Raw genomic sequence first — 18,807 nt, 5'->3', positions numbered from 1 at the left:
CAGCAAGAAGAGACATCATTAATCACAGCAAAGGTCGCAGGCTCAGATCTGAGTCCTGACACAATGTTATTTCTCTTCTAGCTATTTGTGTTGTTCATTAATCCAGAATATTGGCTATTGTCTCTCTGAAATGTTTTAATCGCAAGCCGACTGGTGTCCCACCTGTTGAAAATGGGGACAGTTATTATGTGTAGGGAGTCAGAACAATATTTTGCTGGGGAAAGATACTGTAAAGTTTATTTTTTTGAATAAAAGAAGACTGTGGTCCCTCTTATTATAAATGCAACCTAATCAAATAGAGTTGATTAATTATTTATGTTTTTATGTGAAATATATAGACTTAAATGTGAAATTTTGACCTGTATTCTGTCATTTTCAAATGCGAACTAAGAATATTTTGCTAAACTGTCTATGTAGCATGTACAATATTCCTTTTATTGCTTTAAAAAAACAAACAAAAAAAACCTTTGTTCTTTCTCCACAAAGCTGTATGAGATAAGTGTTTTATCAATTCATCTAGTTCATCATTCATCCAATGTGTGTACCATGTTGCTTCCATTTTAATGGAAAAAAAAACGACTTTACATTTCTGGGACACTAATGAAGTCTAAAATACTGTTATCACTGTAATGTTTTCATATGCTTTGTGTGTATGAAAAAATCCTTTATTAAAAAAAAAAAAAGATTCCAGTGGTGGTAATCCACTCTTGCTATCCAGCGGCGGATGATCATCTCTCTGGGGTCCAGCGATGGCTGATCCGATCCAGCGATGGGTGATTTTCAGTCCAGCGATGTCCATACATCCGTCGTCTGTCTCCACTGCGGAGACACTGCGGGGATCCCAGCACTGACGTTTCTTATATTAGGAGGGCGGGGCCACCTGTCACCTGACCCCGCGCCCTCTGACACTGATGAGGGAAGCCATGGGGTTCCCCAGTGACGTATGGATGACCCTGCCCCCCTCTGATGTAACGCACCTGCGGCCAGAGTTGTGGGGATGAGGCCCTTGTCCCCATCAACATTGGGACATGGTGCTTTGAGGGGTCACAGACCCCCAAAGCATCCTCCCAATGTTGAGGGCATGTGGCCTGGTACGGTTCAGGAGGGGGGGGTGCTCTCTCATCCTCCCTCTTTTCCTGCGGCCTGCCAGGTTGCGTGCTCTGATAAAGGGTCTGGTATGGATTTTTAGGGGGACCTCCACGACAATTTTTTTTAAATTTGACGCGGGGTTCCCCTTAATATCCATACCAGACCTGAAGGGCCTTTTTTTTTTTCAATGAATGAATTGTCGGCTCCATAATACAGAGAACACTCATTGAGTGTTCTCTGTATTACGGGAGCCGACAATTCAAAGTGATTTTAAAATACTTTTTTTCCTTGCGAAATGACACTTTGTGCAGGGACAGTTCTAAGCACGGGAAACATGCGCCCCTTCACAGGCATACTATAGACACCCCCCAGGTACAAAATTTAAAGGAATATTACACTTTTATTGTTTCACTTTAATAATTATTAAAATCACTGCTCCTGAAAAAACGTCAGTTTTTAAAACTTTTTTTTGCATTGATCCATGTCCCCTGGGGCAGGACCCAGGTCCCCAAACACTTTTTTAGGACAGTAGCTTGCATATTAGCCTTTAAAATTAGCACTTTAGATTGTGACCGTTTGAGTCCCATAGACTTTAATAGGGTTCTAAAGTTCACACGAAGTTTAGGTCTATTTGCAGGTTCTGGTGTGAACCGAACAGGGGAGTGTTCGGCTCATCCTTACCCCTTTGTGTCAAGCCTTAAACGTTGCCTACTACAACAGATGTCTATATAGTGGGAACAATATTTCATCATTTTTCTGTGTCATAAAAACATTTATATGTGGATTTGTAGAATGTAAAGCTGCATGCGGTAAGTCCTTCTCCAGCATATTCAATGCTGACTACAATATTTCTGCTTTGTGTCACTGACATCATCTACTGTAATTTCTGGATAAGAAGTGCCTTGTATTTTTTAAATGCAACCTAGTACACATAAATAAATCATGTGCAGTGTACAGTTCCCTGGACAATGCATTGAATGATCCTGCCTTGAACCTTGTTTGTCCTGAACCTTGAATTCTATGCTCCTCCCATGAAGTTCCTGAGTTCAAGGTTCAGTGCAAACAAGGTTCAAGGCAGGATAATTCAAGGAATTGTCCAGAGAACTGTCTAGCATTCCAGGTAGCTCATCAAGAAGAGACAGATTCCGTTTGCCAGATTATTATGCCCTCTCCCGCCAGTATCTCGCTTTTGTCTTCCCTGCTGCCATCCATATCTTTACTACCACTCATTATGGACCCTTTGCTTGTTCCTCGACTACGCTTCATCCCAACCTGCAACTACTTGTTACCGTTTTTTGGCTTGTTTACTGATTATGTTTATGTTTCTGTTTGATCTTTACCTTCACCTCCTGGTGGGGCGATCCTGAGGACTGCTACGTGGGACTAACACACAGATAAACCCATGTCCACCATCAGCTGGTGAACACCAGTTAGGGCTTGAATCTGCATCTCAGGTTAGCCTGCCTTATTTTCCAAGGTGACCTGCTTGTATACCTATCCTGCTGGTTGGTGGGGGTCACTCTACTGTTATAGCTACTGATCTCTGAGTCTGACCCCTTGACCATGATAACACTGTAATTTTTATTTCTGCATCAAAAATTCCTTGCAATTGCCCCTTTAAATAAAGCATATTAAAATTCATTGTAATTTTGTTTCTGGATAAAATAGTAGCTTGTCTCACCTTCATCAAATGTGATCTTCTAAGATGGTTCACATAATGTGTAGCATATCACTTTATTATCTCAACTTTGTGTCTTTGACATAACTCACTGTAAATTGCAATTCTGGATCAGAAATGCTACATGATGTGCAGCTTGTATATATAAAATGTCTACCTTGTGTTTTTCACAAAAGTTTCTCTGTTTTATTTTATGTTTTTTTTTTTTTTAAATGTGTCTTGTCCCTCCGTTTTACATTTATGGCCAAAGTCTCTAGCCACTGTGACTATTGTCTCTGAAATATGCCCCCCCTTATTTGTTTTTTTATATAACATTTGCCTCATCTCTAGAATGTGATGTTGTTTTTTGCGTATTCTATGTTGAATTTGTTAAACTTTGTTGACAATACAGTGTGGTACTACACCAAAATAAAGTTTATATTCTATATCTATACTATGATTTTTTGTGTCTCCAACTTACTGTATGTATTTGTTTTAGTGTATGCTACTTAGAATCAGCCCTAAGTGGATCTATGATAAGCACTAGAGATGAGCAAGCAGATATTGAAAAGTTGATGCAATTTTCCAATTCCTTGCAATTTGAAATTTTCAGGTTTAAATCTACTGATACTTTTTATAATCCTTTTTAAAGAATATAGTGACATCTACCCCCAAAAGCAGCCAGCTACAATAGTTAATCTTGGTAGCGAAAGGGATGCAAGGATGTCAACTTTTTCCTACTTTATTAAATAAATATACATAACTAAATAAATTGACCCAATTTAAAAGTACCAACACAGATGAAAGAACAATGGCCACTTAATTACTTCAAACAAAGGTAGATAACTTTCCATCATCTATTCTGAGGGAAAGGGGGCCATTTAAAAAAAAAAAAAAAAAAAAAAATAACCATTCACTATTCACCAAGCATAGTGAATAAATGGTAAGCAGTCTTGTTGTGTACCCATAGCTCTTAGTGCTGATCTTCTTTTATAGGCATGTTTTCTCTCAAAAAAATATATTACTTTATTTATTTCCCCTCAGAATTGGTCCTAGTATGGTAGAGATATTTGACTATATAAATATATAAACCAAAAATTGAAAAAATCCAAAGGGTCTCCAAGCTTTATCATCATGTTCTAGATATCCTTATCATTCAACCCTAATGCAGGTAGTATTTTAGAAAGCAATGTTCCATCAAACCTTTGCTGTGGACCCTTCTGTTTTTTTCTTCCTTTCTACATAAATCAGTATATTACTATGGGTCTTCAATCATCATATCCCAAAGTGCTGATATTCTATTACAACTGCTAAACAAATAGACAACTTAGGACCTTTCAGAAAGTGACAGAATATCAAGCGTATAGCACCACCTATAGATAAGGATTACTTGTAACACCATTTCTGTAAACCTATATGCTGTATTTTACCATGACAGGAAAAAAAAAAAAACACTTCAGTTTCTAAAAACTGAAGTGCTGACGACAACTGTCTGCTGATCCCCAGCTAGAAAACAAAAACCACACTGAAGTCTGAAAAGTGCAATAAAATATACCCACCCTCACACCTCGGCTACTAAAACCCATAATTAATAGAAGTTTCACACATTCTGAAAAGTCATCTTGCCTGGTGACAATTTTGTTTATACAGAACTATGAACCTGACTATTTGTAACGTAGGAAAAACAGCTAAAATGCAACTTTAGCTGCTATATTTTTTTTTTCTACTGCTTCAGACTTCATGCTACAAATGGTAAATTGTTTTTCTATGAAATGACCACTTTCACAGGCTGAATATGAACAGGTAATGGGTTAATCAAACATTCAGTGCAGGGGATTTATTTTTCTGTAATCCCTTAAATCCCAGGATAGGAGCTCCGCTCCAGCACTCCTTCCTGCTGTGTCTGAGGTGGAGGGAGTTGCGTTTTGTAGCACATTGATCTGCCTGAAATTCCATGAATGAAGTTTCCTTCCCTGCTGCCAAAAATTACACAGAGCAAGCAGCTATAAAACATGGCATTCTGCCAGGCTTCATAACACAGCCATGATGTAAGGGCCTAAATACACAGCAGAAATAAATGAAGTCTTGCAAAGAACATTAACACCTTCATTGCGACAAGTGGCTGGGAACCGCTCTCCTCAAAATAAAATGGTATACTTGTTTCATAATCTAGAGCTTAATTAAAAGATAGCTCAACACAAAATAGAAGCCGGTAATAAATATACTGTTTGAATAACATACAGTCTATCTGTACTTGAATGCACAATTTGTAGGGAATTGGAATATCCTGCAAATGTTTTTCTGTCCTGTAACAGAAAATTAAAGCTGTAAAACAAAGTATTATGAGATAAACTGTAGCACACACATTAATTTGAACCAGCAGTAGCTCCCTTGCACCCTATTATTCGTCAATAGTAAATGTACATTTATTTGCTTGGAAGTGATATTAAATTCTTAGCACAAGCAATTCTGCAGCTCACACACTACACAAATCTGAAAACTTGTACCCAAAATTTGACTCATGTTCTCCTTTAAGGGAGGTTTTTTTGTGAGTTTGTAGCTTGGAATCTCTGTGTCCATGTACAAAGCATCCCAAAGAGTACAAAGTGTTTTTTGGCTTTAGGAAAGGTATATGATATGCTTGTACTTGTGTCTTATATTTACCATTAGCAAAAGTAAATTTGACTCAAAATGATTCAAATAAATATTTATTTAATAGGACTTTAAGCTTCATGAAAGGGAGCTTTTGTATCCACATTTTGCCATATACACAATCCAATCATGTTGCAAACAGAAAAATGCAAAGCCTATGGTAATTATTTTGTAGGACTCATGTACATTTACTGATCATGTGAACAGCGCAAGTAGGGGTACTAGCATGTTTGAATAAAGAGTAATTCTGGGAAAATGGCTATATACATGGCAGAAATATATATTTTGTTTTATCTGCCAAAAGATTTGTGATATACAAACACTTTTTGTGATGTACACATACCATTCAGGAACACCATTGTGCTCTTTGCAGATTTAGAATTATAGCTTCCTAAGGCAGCTCTCTGGAAAGAATGTATGCTATTCATTAACTATCCAATCGAAAGTCTGAATTCAGAAAGATAACTAAGGAGCCCATATGTTATCGGTTGGCTTAAAATGCACTTTGAGGTATGTGTGTTACCCTGTGGTTTATAACCAATAACTTATAGTGACATCCACTATCCCTTATAAATGAACACTATAGTGTCATTGTACCATTTTGTTAGCAAATTGACTTGTATGCATTTTAAATGCATCTTTTCTCTTGCTTGGTAAAATATTGAAAGAAACAGAAAACAGAATCGTGAAGCATTAATTATTATTAGGCAAGATAATTACATGTCAAGGGTCCTTATTTCTGGTACGTCCTTTACTAATACATCACACCATACAAAAACTGACACCTTCTTATGGGTTATGTGACAGACAGCCTGACACCTCGCCTGGGTGCTTCTGCCAAGATACAGCTTTCTCCAATCTGGACCCAGGAACCAAGTATTATAGCTGAGCATTGCACACAAAAACTAGACGTCACTAGCCTAGGTGCAAACAGGAGCTAACCCTTTATTGTAAATTTACACAGAACATATACCACACTAAGTCAGGTAAGAGTTTGATCACATTATCCTAAACAATGCAAACTTTTAACAGTAATATCATCAGTACATCTAACAGTACATCTAATGAACAACCAACAGCTAACAGTGATCCACAGTAAGCCAATCAACAGCTAGGCACCCAAGCTTTGATTAGTCCAGTATTGTCTCCCCCGGACAATCCTGCACCAAATGCACAGATACACAAAGTACTCATACAATGTTCAAGCAGTTGGAAAAAGTGGAATTAATGTATATTCGTATATTTCTTGAGGGAGATTGTTGATAAATATTTATGTCCCAAGTGGAGGAGCTTCTCCAACCCAGTCTGCAGGAGGGCCACCATATTTACTCTGACCATTAACCTGTACAAAATAATATTAAACCTTTCCATCCACTCCAGAAGGGAAGCTTTATTGTTTTATTCAGAGAATTAATCCAAGCTCCACTTTCATTGTTTATTATGTTGTTGTCCATCATTAGAGAATGATCTGCTCTCTTCATGGGATCAGAGGCTAAATAAGTCTATGCACTGTATACTTGAACCCACAACATAGTCCATAATTTTTTTGTCACATATGAGAACCTCACAGACACTCATAAACTAAAGACAAAGTATATTTTTTAAAAGTCAAAACATTTCTGCATGTAGGGCAAGGGTAGGCGAATAGTAGTTGTTTGTCACATCCTCCATGTTTCCCTCTTCATTGGGCACCAAGCAAAGGTCACATGAGAGGCTTACCCAAGAGTGGGTTATTCTGGGTTATGATAGGCCCCTTGTGAGGGGCAAATTTACTACACATGGGGTACTTTTGCTTTGTGCCATTTTCATCAATGCCCTGGGACAAGGCTGAGGCTGACGTGGGGATTACTCAATAGTAATGTGGGCCCTGTCGGAAACCATGAATCAGACCGAGACAGTAGTACAATTAAATCACACTTGTTTATTAAATAAAAAAGGTAAATAGAGTAAGCGTAGTCAAAGCATAGCCAGAGTCCAGTAACTGGATCGATTAGTCAGCCAGTCCAGAGTTCAATAACCATATCGGGTAATCAGCCAGGCCAGAAGTCAGGGATCCAAGTGGAGCAACAGCAAGCAGGGTAAGGATCCAGAAGAGATGTCAGAAAACCAGTCTTTAAACAGAACCACAGGAGATGGTTTCTTGTGATGTGACCAAGGCAAAGGCAGAGATGAAGTAAGCTGGACAGCTATAAGTAAGTGGATCAGATGAGCAGGATTAGGAAAAGCTGGGTAACTGTGATGAGAGATGAGAGCTGGCAATTGGCCGACAGCTGAGCAGCCAGCCCAGATAAGGAAGGGCTAAGCTAGCCCTGACAGTACCCCCTCCTCAATTGCCCCTCTCCCTTGGAGGGCCACTGGGCTTGAGGGGAAAACGTCTCTATGGAACTCGCAGAGGAGGACAGGGGCATGTACATCTGAGGATGAAACACAGGAGCAGTCCTCCGGACTGTACCCCTTCCAATGCACCAGGTACTGTATGCACCCACGGAACCTACGAGAGTCAACAATGGATTGTACCCCATACTCCTCATGGTTCTCAACCTGAATAGGGTGAGGATGTGGCATCGATTTGGTCAATTGGTTACAGACCAACAGTTTCAATAAGGAGACATGAAACACATTTGAGATGCGCATACTAGGAGGAAGGACCAACGTGTAAGCCACTGGGTTAATCCTGCGAAGGATATGGAAAGGCCCAATAAACCAAGGTGCAAACTTCGATGAGGGAACACGAAGCCGGAGGTTGCGAGCTGTAAACCAGACCCTGTCCCCAACCTGGTAGGAAGGCGCAGGCAGGCATCTGCGGTCAGCATGGAGTCTGTACCTATCATTAGCATGACGCAAAGCCTCCTGGACTTGTACCCAATTGGACGAAGACCCCGGAGATGCTCTTCTAATGCAGGAATGCTCTTCGGAACAAATGAGTCAGGCAACATGGAAGGTTGGAAACCATAATTTGCCATAAATGGAGACAATCCGGAGGCAGAATTCAAGGGACTGTTGTGAGAAAACTCTGCCCATGGTAATAGGTTTGACCAGTTGTTATGGTGGTCAGAAATATAGCAACGTAGAAATTGCTCCAAGGACTGATTGGCTTGCTCTGTGGCCCCATTAGACTGCAGGTGATACGCAGAAGAGAACACAAGCTGGATTCCCAACTGTGCACAAAAGGCTCACCAGAACCGGGAGACAAACTGACTGCCCCTGTCCAAGACAATCGCCTTGGGTAGCTCATGTAAGCGAAATATCTCCCGAGCAAAAATGGAAGCCAGTTCCTTAGAGGTAGGCAACTTCTTAAGTGGAATACAATGACACACCTTTGAGAACCGGTCAACCACCAAAAGGATAACAGTGTTGCCTTGGGAGTTGGGCAACTCCACAATTAAATCCATTGACAGGTGAGTCCAGGGCCTCTCTCCATTGGGTATGGGTTTTCGGAGGCCCACTGGAAGGTGTTGTGGAATCTTACTCTGAGCACACATGGAACAGGCAGCTATGAAGGCAGTAACATCAGCCTATAGACTGGGCCACCAGAATTGTTGGGAAATGGCCCAAATGAGTTGATTCTTCCCAGGATGGCCAGCTGCCTTGGGAGAATGGTAAGTCTGGAGCACAGCAGTATGGAGACTCTCTGGGACAAAGGTTTCTCAGGAGGAGCATGGACCTGAGCAGAAAGAATTTTGTCACCCAAAGGAGAAGTAAGACTGGTGCGAACCATAGCCGGCACAGTGGGCGGCACAGTGGTGTAGTGGGTAGCACTCTCACCTAGCAATAAGAAGGGTCACTGGTTCAAATCCCAACCATGACACTACCTGCCTGGAGTTTGCATGTTCTCCCTGTGCCTGCGTGGGTTTCCTCTGGGTACTCCGGTTTCCTCCCACAATCCAAAGACATGCAGGTAGGTTAATTGGCTTCTGTCCAAAATTGGCCATAGTATATGAATGGGGAACTTGGATTGTGGGGACCAATGTGAGTATGCAATGTACAGGGATAGGAACAATTGTGGACACTCACTCAGGTTGAACTGGATGGACTGGTGTCTTTATTCAACCTTACTAACTATGAAACTATGAAACTATGAATAGCCAAGATACTATCAGAAGGAATCATAGGAACCGGAACCGATTTGGAAGTGGAGGAAAATTGTCGTGACAAGGCATCAGCCCTTACATTCTTAGTACCGGGTAAGAATGAGACAATGGAATTAAAGCTCAACAAGAAAAGAGCCCACCGCACTCTTATGGGAGAGAGTCGCTTAGCCTCAGACAGGAATGTAAGATTCTTATGATCAGTAAAGCCGCGTACACATGGGCGGACTGTCTGGCCAACTAAGTCCGTCAGACAATCCGACAGACAGTCCGTCCTACTTTTGAATGAACGGACTTGACCACACACGATGAACAGACAGTCCGTTGAAAGCTTGCGCGATGACGTGTACAGCACGTACGATGGGACTAGAAATAGGACGTCCAATACACAGCAATGCAACCTTTCGCCGTGTAAATCCTTTCTGAGCATGCGCCATACTTAGTCCGTCCAACTTGCCTACTCACGAGCGGACTGTCCGCTGAAACCAAAGTTGGACGGACAATATTATGGAAATTCCGAAAGACTTAGTCCGCCAGACTGTCCACTGAAAAAGTCCGCTGAAGCCCACACACGAGCGGACTGTCCGCTGAAATGTGTTTCAGCGGACTAAGTTGGACAGACAGTCCACCCGTGTGTACGCGGCCTAAGAATAAGAACCGGCACAGTGGTACCTTCAAGGAGATGTCTCCATTCTTTCAGGGCTAAAATGATTGCCAACAGCTCTCGGTCACCAATCTCATAATTGCACTCAGCAGGTGACAATTTCTTGGAAAAGTAGCCACACGGATGCATAGCGCTCTCAGAGTTAGGACGTTGAGACAGTCTCAGAAGCATCAACTTCTAGGATAAAAGGCAACATAGGATCAAGATATGCCAACACAGGAGCAGAAACAAAGGCAGCCTTAAGAGTCTCAAAGGCCTTAATGGACTCCGGAGACCAACTCTGTGGGTTACCGTCCTTTCTGGTCATTTCAGTCAGGGGCTTGACCAGAGACGAGAAGTTATGAATAAACGTCCGATAGTAGTTTGCAAAGCCCAGGAAACGCTGCAGAGAACATAAACCCATGGGTCGAGGCCACTGCAGGACTGATGAAAGTTTCTCGGGGTCCATCGAAAAACCAGCAATGACATAGCCCAGGAATGTAACCTGTTCACGATGGAACTCACACTTCTCCAGTTTACAATAGAGATTGTTCTCTCTTCGTTTCTGAAGCACATGACAGACATCTGTGTGGTGGCTCTCCAGGGACTTGGAAAATATGAGGATATCATCGAGATAAACCACCACACATAACTGCAACAAATCTCGGAGGACATCGTTAATAAATTCCTGGAAAACTGCCGGGGCGTTACAAAGGCCAAAAGGCATTACCAGGTACTCATATTGGCCTGTTTTGGTATTAAATGCAGTTTTCCAAACCTGGGTGAGGAAATAACTTGGAATTGGATTATCTCACGGTGAAGAGCCCCTACGGCCATGGACAGCGGAGCCGTCTCATGACTCACATGGGCAGGCTGTAAAGGTCTCCTGTCAAGAGCCTCAATGGCAAGTGGAGTGTCACGCAGCTTCAGCGGAATTGAGTGCTGCGAAACAAATGCAGTATCAATGAACAGGTCTGCAGAGTCGATTAGAGCCTGTATCTCGATGGACGACTCAGCCCAAGAAAGGGTGACCGAAAGAGGGGCTTATCCTTCTGGACAAATGCAGGATCAGTGAACAGGTCTGCAACCCCAGAGTCGATTAGAGCCTGTATCTCGATGGACAACTCAGCCCAAGAAAGGGTGACCAAAACCAGGGGCTTATCCTTCTGGATAACTGGGGACGAAACAACGCCACCTAAGGTCTGTCCATGACAGGACCTCAAGGTTTGGGCATTCCCTGGATGGGTAGGACAAGACATCAAAAAGTGACCTGCCTGGCCACAATAAAGGCACAATCTCTCCCTCCTCCTAAAGGCTCTCTCTTCCACAGAGAAATGCGTGAAGCCCAGGTGCATGGGTTCATCTTCACTGACCAACTTGGTGCCAGGAGGCTTGGGAGGTGAGGAAGGCATAGGTGGGACTACAAAGCTCGGAGGCAAACGTACAGTAGGCTTCCGCAAGCCCTCCTTAAAAGAAAGTCTTTCTCTGAGTCTGGAGTCATTGAGGTTGGAAAACGAGATCAATCTCTCCACCTCAGTTGGTATATCTCGGGCTGCTATTTCATTCTTAATAGAATCCAAGAGACCATGAGAAAAAGCAGCCACAAGGGCCTCATTGTTCCAAGCAACCTCTGCTGCCAGAGTACGGAATTCAATGGGGTAGTCGGCAACAGTTCTCGTACTCTGTTTGATGAACATGAGGCACTTGGCAGCAGAAGCGGAGCGTGCGAGAAAGTCAAATACTCTTTGAAAGGAGGCCACAAACTCAGGGTAACTCAATACAACAGGTTTTTGCGCCTCCCATAGCGGGTTAGCCCAGGCCAAGGCTCTCTCAGAAAGCAAAGATATCACGAAACCTACTTTACTTCTGTCCGTGGGAAACGCCTGGGGCAGCATCTCGAAGTATATCTCAACCTGATTGAGAAACCCTCTGCATTGAACTGGATCGCCCCCAAATTGCTGGGGAAGTGGAGTGGAACCAGAGGTAATATTCGAGGCGGGTGCCTGCACAGAGACTGGCGCAGCAGCAGGGATGGCTTGCGACTCAGGTTGTACCGGAGCAGCCACAGTGGGGGTTTCCAGGTGAGCCGTGCCACTCAGCAGCGTTTGTAATGACAAGTGAATTAACTGTATCTTCTGAATTCATGGCCTTCGCCTACTGTCAGAAACCATGAATCAGACCGAGACAGAAGTACAATTAAATCACACTTGTTTATTAAATAAAAATAAAAAGGAGGGCGGGGCCACCCATCACCTAACCCCGCCCCCTCTGACGCTAGTGAGGGAGGCCAGTGCTTCCCCAATGACCTATGGGTGACCACGCCCCCCCTCTGATGTAACGGAAACCTGCGTTACATCAGAGGGGGGCGGGGTCACCCATAGGTCATTGGGGAAGCCCTGGCTTCCCTCACTAGCATCAGAGGGGGACGGGTGTCCCCGCCCTCCTAATATAAGAAACGTCAGGCGCCAGCATCCCGCAGTGTCTCCGACAGTGGAGATAGAAATGGATGCATGGATGGACTGCGCTGTACTGAAAATCACCCGTCGCTGGATCAGATCAGCCATCGCTGGACCCCGGAGAGATGATCATCCGTCGCTGGATAGCAAGAGTGGATTACCACCGCTGGAATCTTTTTTTTATTTTTTTTTATTTTTTTTTATTTTTAATAAGGGAATTTTTCAAAAGTGTTTTTGTCTTGTTTAACTATTTTTTACACTTTCTTTGTGAAATGGAAGGGGTACTTTTTTACCCCCTTACCATTTCAAACGGGAGGGCGGGATCTGGGGGTGCCCTTGTTAAAGGGGGCTTCCAGATTCTGATAAGCCCCCGCCTGCAGACCCCCACAACCACCGGCCAGGGTTGTGGGGATGAGGCCCTTGTCCCCATCAACATGGGGACAGACCCCCAAAGCATCCTCCCAATGTTGAGGGCATGTGGCCTGGTACGGTTCAGGAAGGGGGGGCGCTCTCTCGTCCCCCCCCTTTTCCTACGGCCTGCCAGGTTGCATGCTCGGATAAAGGGTCTGGTATGGATTTTTAGGGGGACCTCACGTCAATTCTTTTTTGAATTTGACGTGGGGTTCCCCTTAATATCCATACCAGACCTGAAGGGCCTGGTAATTAAATTTGGGGAAACCCCACGCTTTTTTATTTTATCAATGACTTTCAATGAGTGTTCTCTGTATTACGGGAGCCAACAATTCATTATAGCCACGAGTGATTTGCATAGACACCCCCAGGTACAAAATTTAAAGGAATATTACACTTTTATTGTTTCACTTTAATCATTATTAAAATCACTGCTCCCGAAAAAACGTCCGTTTTTAAAACTTTTTTTGCATTGATCCATGTCCCCTGGGGCAGGACCCGGGTCCCCAAACACTTTTTAGGACAATAACTTGCATATTATCCTTTAAAATTAGCACTTTAGATTTCTCCCATAGACTTGTACAGGGTGTTCCCGGCTTTTCGAATTTGCCACGAACACCCCAAATTGTTCACTGTTCGCCGAACAGACGAACAGGCAATGTTCGAGTCGAACATAAGTTTGACTCAAACTCGAAGCTCATCCCTAATTACCATTCTCAGGAGGAGTAGCAAAATGTATTTTGGGATATCATTTGTGCTATGTACATGTTGTGTGTTGGAAATATCTTATAAAAGGACAGCTTTGTGTAAACAAAAAGTGTTTTAATTTTTTCCACATTTTCCAAAAACTTCTGGAAAAAAATTAACCTTTTGCAAAGACTCATTATGCCTCATAGATTACATTGGGGTGTTAGCTTTCCAAAATGGGGTCATTTTGTGGGTAATTTTTTTTCCATTGACCTGGTGCTCCAGGGCCTTTAAAAGTGTGATAGGTTGTCATTAAATGAGATGTGCAATTTATGCTCATAGAACGCCTGGAGGTGCTACAGTATTCCTACCTGCTGCATGGATGATCCTTTTGCTGCTGGCGACCACATCCCTGCCTGTTACCTGGACCAATGTAATGTTGGACCTCTGTATGTGGCCAGGCTGTGTAAAAGTCTAACACATGTGATATCGATATACTCAGGAGGAGATGAGATGTGTGAGAGAAATAATTTTGTGTAAAAAAAAAAACAAAGAAAAAGAAAAAAAAAAGTCTTAATTTTCCCAAGAATTGTGGGAGGAAATTACAACTTCAAAAAACTCACCATGGCTCTTACTAAATACCTTGGAATGTCTGCTTTCCGGAAAGGGTCATTTGGGGGGGTATTTGCACTTTCCTAGCTTGTTAGGGTCTCAAGAAATGAGATATGCCTTCAGTACATCAGGTTTGATCAATTTTCAATGATTTGCAGCATAGCTTATAGACTCTATAACTTTCACAGAGACCAAATAATATCCACTAATTTGGGCTATGTTTTCTAACTATATGTAGTAGTATACATTTTGGCCCAAATTTATGAAGAAAATTACTTATTTGCAAAATTTTACAATAGAAACTAAAAAAAGTGTTTCTTTTTTCAAAATGTTCTCTCTTTTTTTACTTATATTGCAAAAAATAAAAAAACCAACAGTGATTAAATACCACCAAAAGAAAGCTCTGTTTGTGAGAAAAAAAATGATGACTGAGTAATTGTCATTTAAAGTGTGAGAGCAGGACGGGTCTATAAATGCCCTGTATTGAAGTGGTTAAATACTTTACAGTCAGTAATAGAGTAGTACATAGCTGAGAGTAGTATTTAACCAATAGAAAGTCCAGGAACAATTTAATTTAAAACGTCATTATTTTGGGTTAACACTTTTAAATACTGTTTATAACATTAAAGCGATCTTGAAGGTTAAAAAATGTAATTTAAAAAAATAAAAAACTTGTCTACAATTACCTGTTCTGTGCAAGGGAATTGCACAGAGCAGCTACAAACCTCCTCTTGTTGGAACCCCCGCAGGCGGTCATGACCCTACCTCCCTGTGCAGTGCCCCCTCTTTTCCGAGCCCTGATGCTGCGTCCATTAACACAGACAGTGGGACTTGGCCCCACGCCCTGGTCCCTCATCACTGGCTTTGATTGACAGCACTGGGAGCCAATGGCTCCTGGTGCCACAGCAAAGGCAGCAAAACCTGGACGAGAGGGGAGAAAAGAGCTGAAGATATTCACAGCGCTGGATAGAATGAGGGCTCAGGTAAGTAAAAGGGGGATGCTGATGGCTAAACTTTTTTTACCTTTATGCAAGAAATGCATTAAGGTAAAAAAATGTTTAGGCTTTAGAGTCACTTTAACTAGTTGCCGCCCGCCCACCATCAAATGACGTCGGGGGCTGGACTCGGGACGCAGTCATTTGGCGGTGTCCCTGAACAGACGCTCTTGCATGCCCGTGGGGGGTGCGCAGTGCAGCGATTGAGGCCGCGCCATATTGCTAGGACACGAGGTGACCCCGATCTCTGTAAAGAGCAGCGCCGCGGCTCTTTATCCATATGATCGGCTGTATCCAAAAACAGGCGGCCACATGTAAACATGGAGATGCCAGTAATTGGGGCTTCTCGCCTTACACTGACAGAGTGTGTGGCGAGGAGAGACGTTCAGCGGCATCTCCTCACAGGAGACATCTACACATGTAATCAGGGCACTGATCATCAGTGCCCTGATTACAATAGTGACACCAGTGCCATAAATCAGTGCCAGCGATGAGTGCCCACCAGTGCCAGCAATCAGTGCCCGACACTGCCAAAAATCAGTACCCACTACTGCTCACAAGTGCCAGCAATCAGTGCCTATTAGTGATGCCAGTCCATGCTGGCTATTAGTCTCGCCTATTAGTGCTGCCCCTCCAATGCCCATCACTGCTCTCCATCAATACCCATCAGTGCCACCCATCAATGCCCATCAGTGCCACCTAACAGTGCCCATCTGTGCCGCCTATCAGTGCAAATCAGTGCCACATATCAGTGCCACCTATCAGTATCCAAATTTGCAGCATATTAGTGCCTCCTCCTCAGTGCCAGCTAATCAGTGACCATAAGTCACGCCTCATCAGTGCCCATAAGTTCCACCTCATCAATGCCCACCAGTTCAGCCTATCAGTGTCCATCAGTGCCGCCTCATCCGCACATCCGCACACATCACATCAGTGAAGGAGAAAAATTACTTAATTACAAAATTTACTGACAGAAACTAAGTAAACATTTACTGACAGAAACTAAGTAAACATTTTTTTTTTTCACATGTTTTTGTTTTTTTTGTGAAAAATAAAAAATCCATCAGTGCTTAAATACCACCAAAATAAAGCTCTATCTGTATCTGCAGAAAATGATAAAAAAAAAAAATCATCTGGGTACAGTGTATCATGACCGCGCCATTGTCATTCAAAGTGCGACAGCGCTGAAAAATGGCCTGGGCAGGAAGGGGGTGTAAGTGCCCTATAGGCAAGTGGTTAAATTGCTGCATTGATTATAACAAAGCCATCTAGCTTAAAGGCCGTTTTTTTTTTTTGTTTTTTGTTTTTTTAAGTCAGTTGCTACAAACAATGTAGATGCTGACTTTTAATAAGCACACTTACACTTTAATAAGGACACTTACCTCGGTGCTCGCTTCGGCAGCACATATACTAAAATTGGAACGATACAGAGAAGATTAGCATGGCCCCTGCGCAAGGATGACACGCAAATTCGTGAAGCGTTCCATATTTTTTGATTTATAACTGGATTATACTTATTCACAGGACCGAAGGTCATAATAAGTGGAAGATGTAGTTACACTTGAGTATAGAAGGATTGACTATTTAGTTTATGGATAATAGAGTGATGGAATATTCTGAATCTGAGATAATGACCAATGATACAAAAAAATCTGTATGTATTGTATGACGAACCGTGATAAATGCAGTAAATTTGGTTTATTTTCTTATGTTAATCTCATTTCAAGATGTTGTAAAATATTTGTTTGAAGTGATGGATAACTTTACTTTTCAAAATTTCAATAAAAACGAGTTAAACAAATAAGGACACTTACCTGTCCAGCGAGCCCGCGATGTCTCCCCCCCCCCCCCCCAAGCCCAATCAGGCTGCCGGCGCCTCCATCCTAACTAAGGGAAACAGGCAGTGGAGCCTTGCGATTTCACTGCCCGTTTCCTACAGCGCATGTGCGAGCCGCACAGCGCTTTGTGAATGGCCCTGTCGTTTCCTGGGACACACACATGTCCCAGAAGAAATTGGAGCCGCTCGCCGAGGAGAAGGAATTGAAGAAACAGCACAGCGAAATAGGAAGAGGCAGATTAGGAAGCCTAGTAACAGGGGTTTCTGGTGAGTAATAAATGTTTTTTTTTTTTATGTTTTTTTTTATATTTTTTTAAGAATTTTAATGTATTTCTTTTTTTTATTTTTTAGGGTGGCCCTCCACTTTAACTAGTAATTTCAGGACCATGGCCAGTAACTTTTATATGTATGTGAAAACCCAGCTGCTGCAAGGTAAAACATTAACTGGCAAAATTTTGCATGGCATGTTTTTTTTTTTGTTTTTTTTTTAAGATTTGCTATGAACCATGTTGTCTAGGCATATTTAATAATTTGTTGTGTATTACATTTTTCAGTAGAGCAGCCAGAAATCTGTTAAAGTGGAATTTTACATTACAGCCTTGATAAAAATAATGTTCTTTGGCAAGTAATATGCATTCCACATTAACAATTATGCTACCAAAAGTAGTGTGCGATGTAAATTGCCTCCAGTATTGTTCCTGTTTCTTCTTGCTGGGAGCTACCAGTTTTTTTATAAAAAAAAGGGGGGGGAGTGTTATAATGTCTTTTTATATCTATACACAAATGTTTTGCCTTTCATTTCTATTTTAACCTGTATGGGTTTTTGTTTTACAATGTGATAATTTACAATCACTTTAAAATAAAACCATTTGAAATTGTCCATTAGCAACCTAAAATTGATCTTGCATGAAAATACAAGGTCTGCTTTTTCATTTTAAGAAAACTGTAAAAAAAACTGTAAAAAAAATAAAAATAAAAAGTGCAGGAGCATCTTCACGGTTTCTCAGCATATTCTCATGGGATTTGAGATTTCCCAGGATCTCACATAAAGGTCCAGTGAGATCACCCTCACCTATGTGAGAATACTGTAAGCTTTGGTATATAGTATACATTTTTTGCATTTTTATTTTATTTTATATGGGGGTGGGGATTTTTTAAATCTTGATGCAAGGTCTGCTTATTTTAGCTATATAATGGGACTGTTTTGAAAGGATTTTTATTTTTATTTATTCCCTATTGTGTAGGGTAGAATTCTGCAACATTTTTATAACATTATATTATTTTCTTTGTTTTTGTTATGGTGTAAACCTATTTAACTTTCTTTTATATTTAGCCATCAATAAGTTCTGTAAGTTAAAAAGATTATGAATAATATGTTCAATAATGTAATAGCTTATAGTGTGGTTGTATTGTGAAAACTACAATTAATTAAAACAAGTTAATTGATTAGTTGGCTGATTTTAACCACTTCTGCCCATGAAGAATTTACCCCCTTCCTGAGCAGAGCATTTTGACAATTCTGACAATTGCACAGGTGTGCGACATTGCACCTAAACAAAATCGATGTCCTTTTTTCCCCATAAATAGAGCTTTCTTTTGGTGATATTTGATCACCTCTGCAGTTTTTATGTTAAAAAAAAAGAGCTACAATTTTGAAAAAAAGCAATATTTTTTACTTTT

At 41.7% G+C, this 18,807-nt stretch overlaps 1 non-coding gene across 1 annotated transcript; it reads left to right on the top strand.

Moving 5' to 3' along the window:
• Positions 1 to 16,676: 16,676 nt before the first annotated feature.
• On the top strand, positions 16,677 to 16,783 carry LOC143941491 (U6 spliceosomal RNA). The gene has a single exon (XR_013264182.1). It is a non-coding gene; the product is annotated as a U6 spliceosomal RNA (small nuclear RNA).
• The last annotated feature ends 2,024 nt before the right edge of the window (positions 16,784 to 18,807 follow it).

The sequence above is a fragment of the Lithobates pipiens genome, unplaced genomic scaffold, assembly GCF_037356315.1.
Source record: "Lithobates pipiens isolate NorthernLeopardFrog02 unplaced genomic scaffold, aLitPip1_a1.2 Scaffold_3, whole genome shotgun sequence".
In the NCBI taxonomy this organism is placed as follows: domain Eukaryota; kingdom Metazoa; phylum Chordata; class Amphibia; order Anura; family Ranidae; genus Lithobates; species Lithobates pipiens.
The sequence above is the reverse complement of the archived record's forward strand: the minus strand, read 5'-3'. Positions and strand labels throughout refer to the sequence as shown.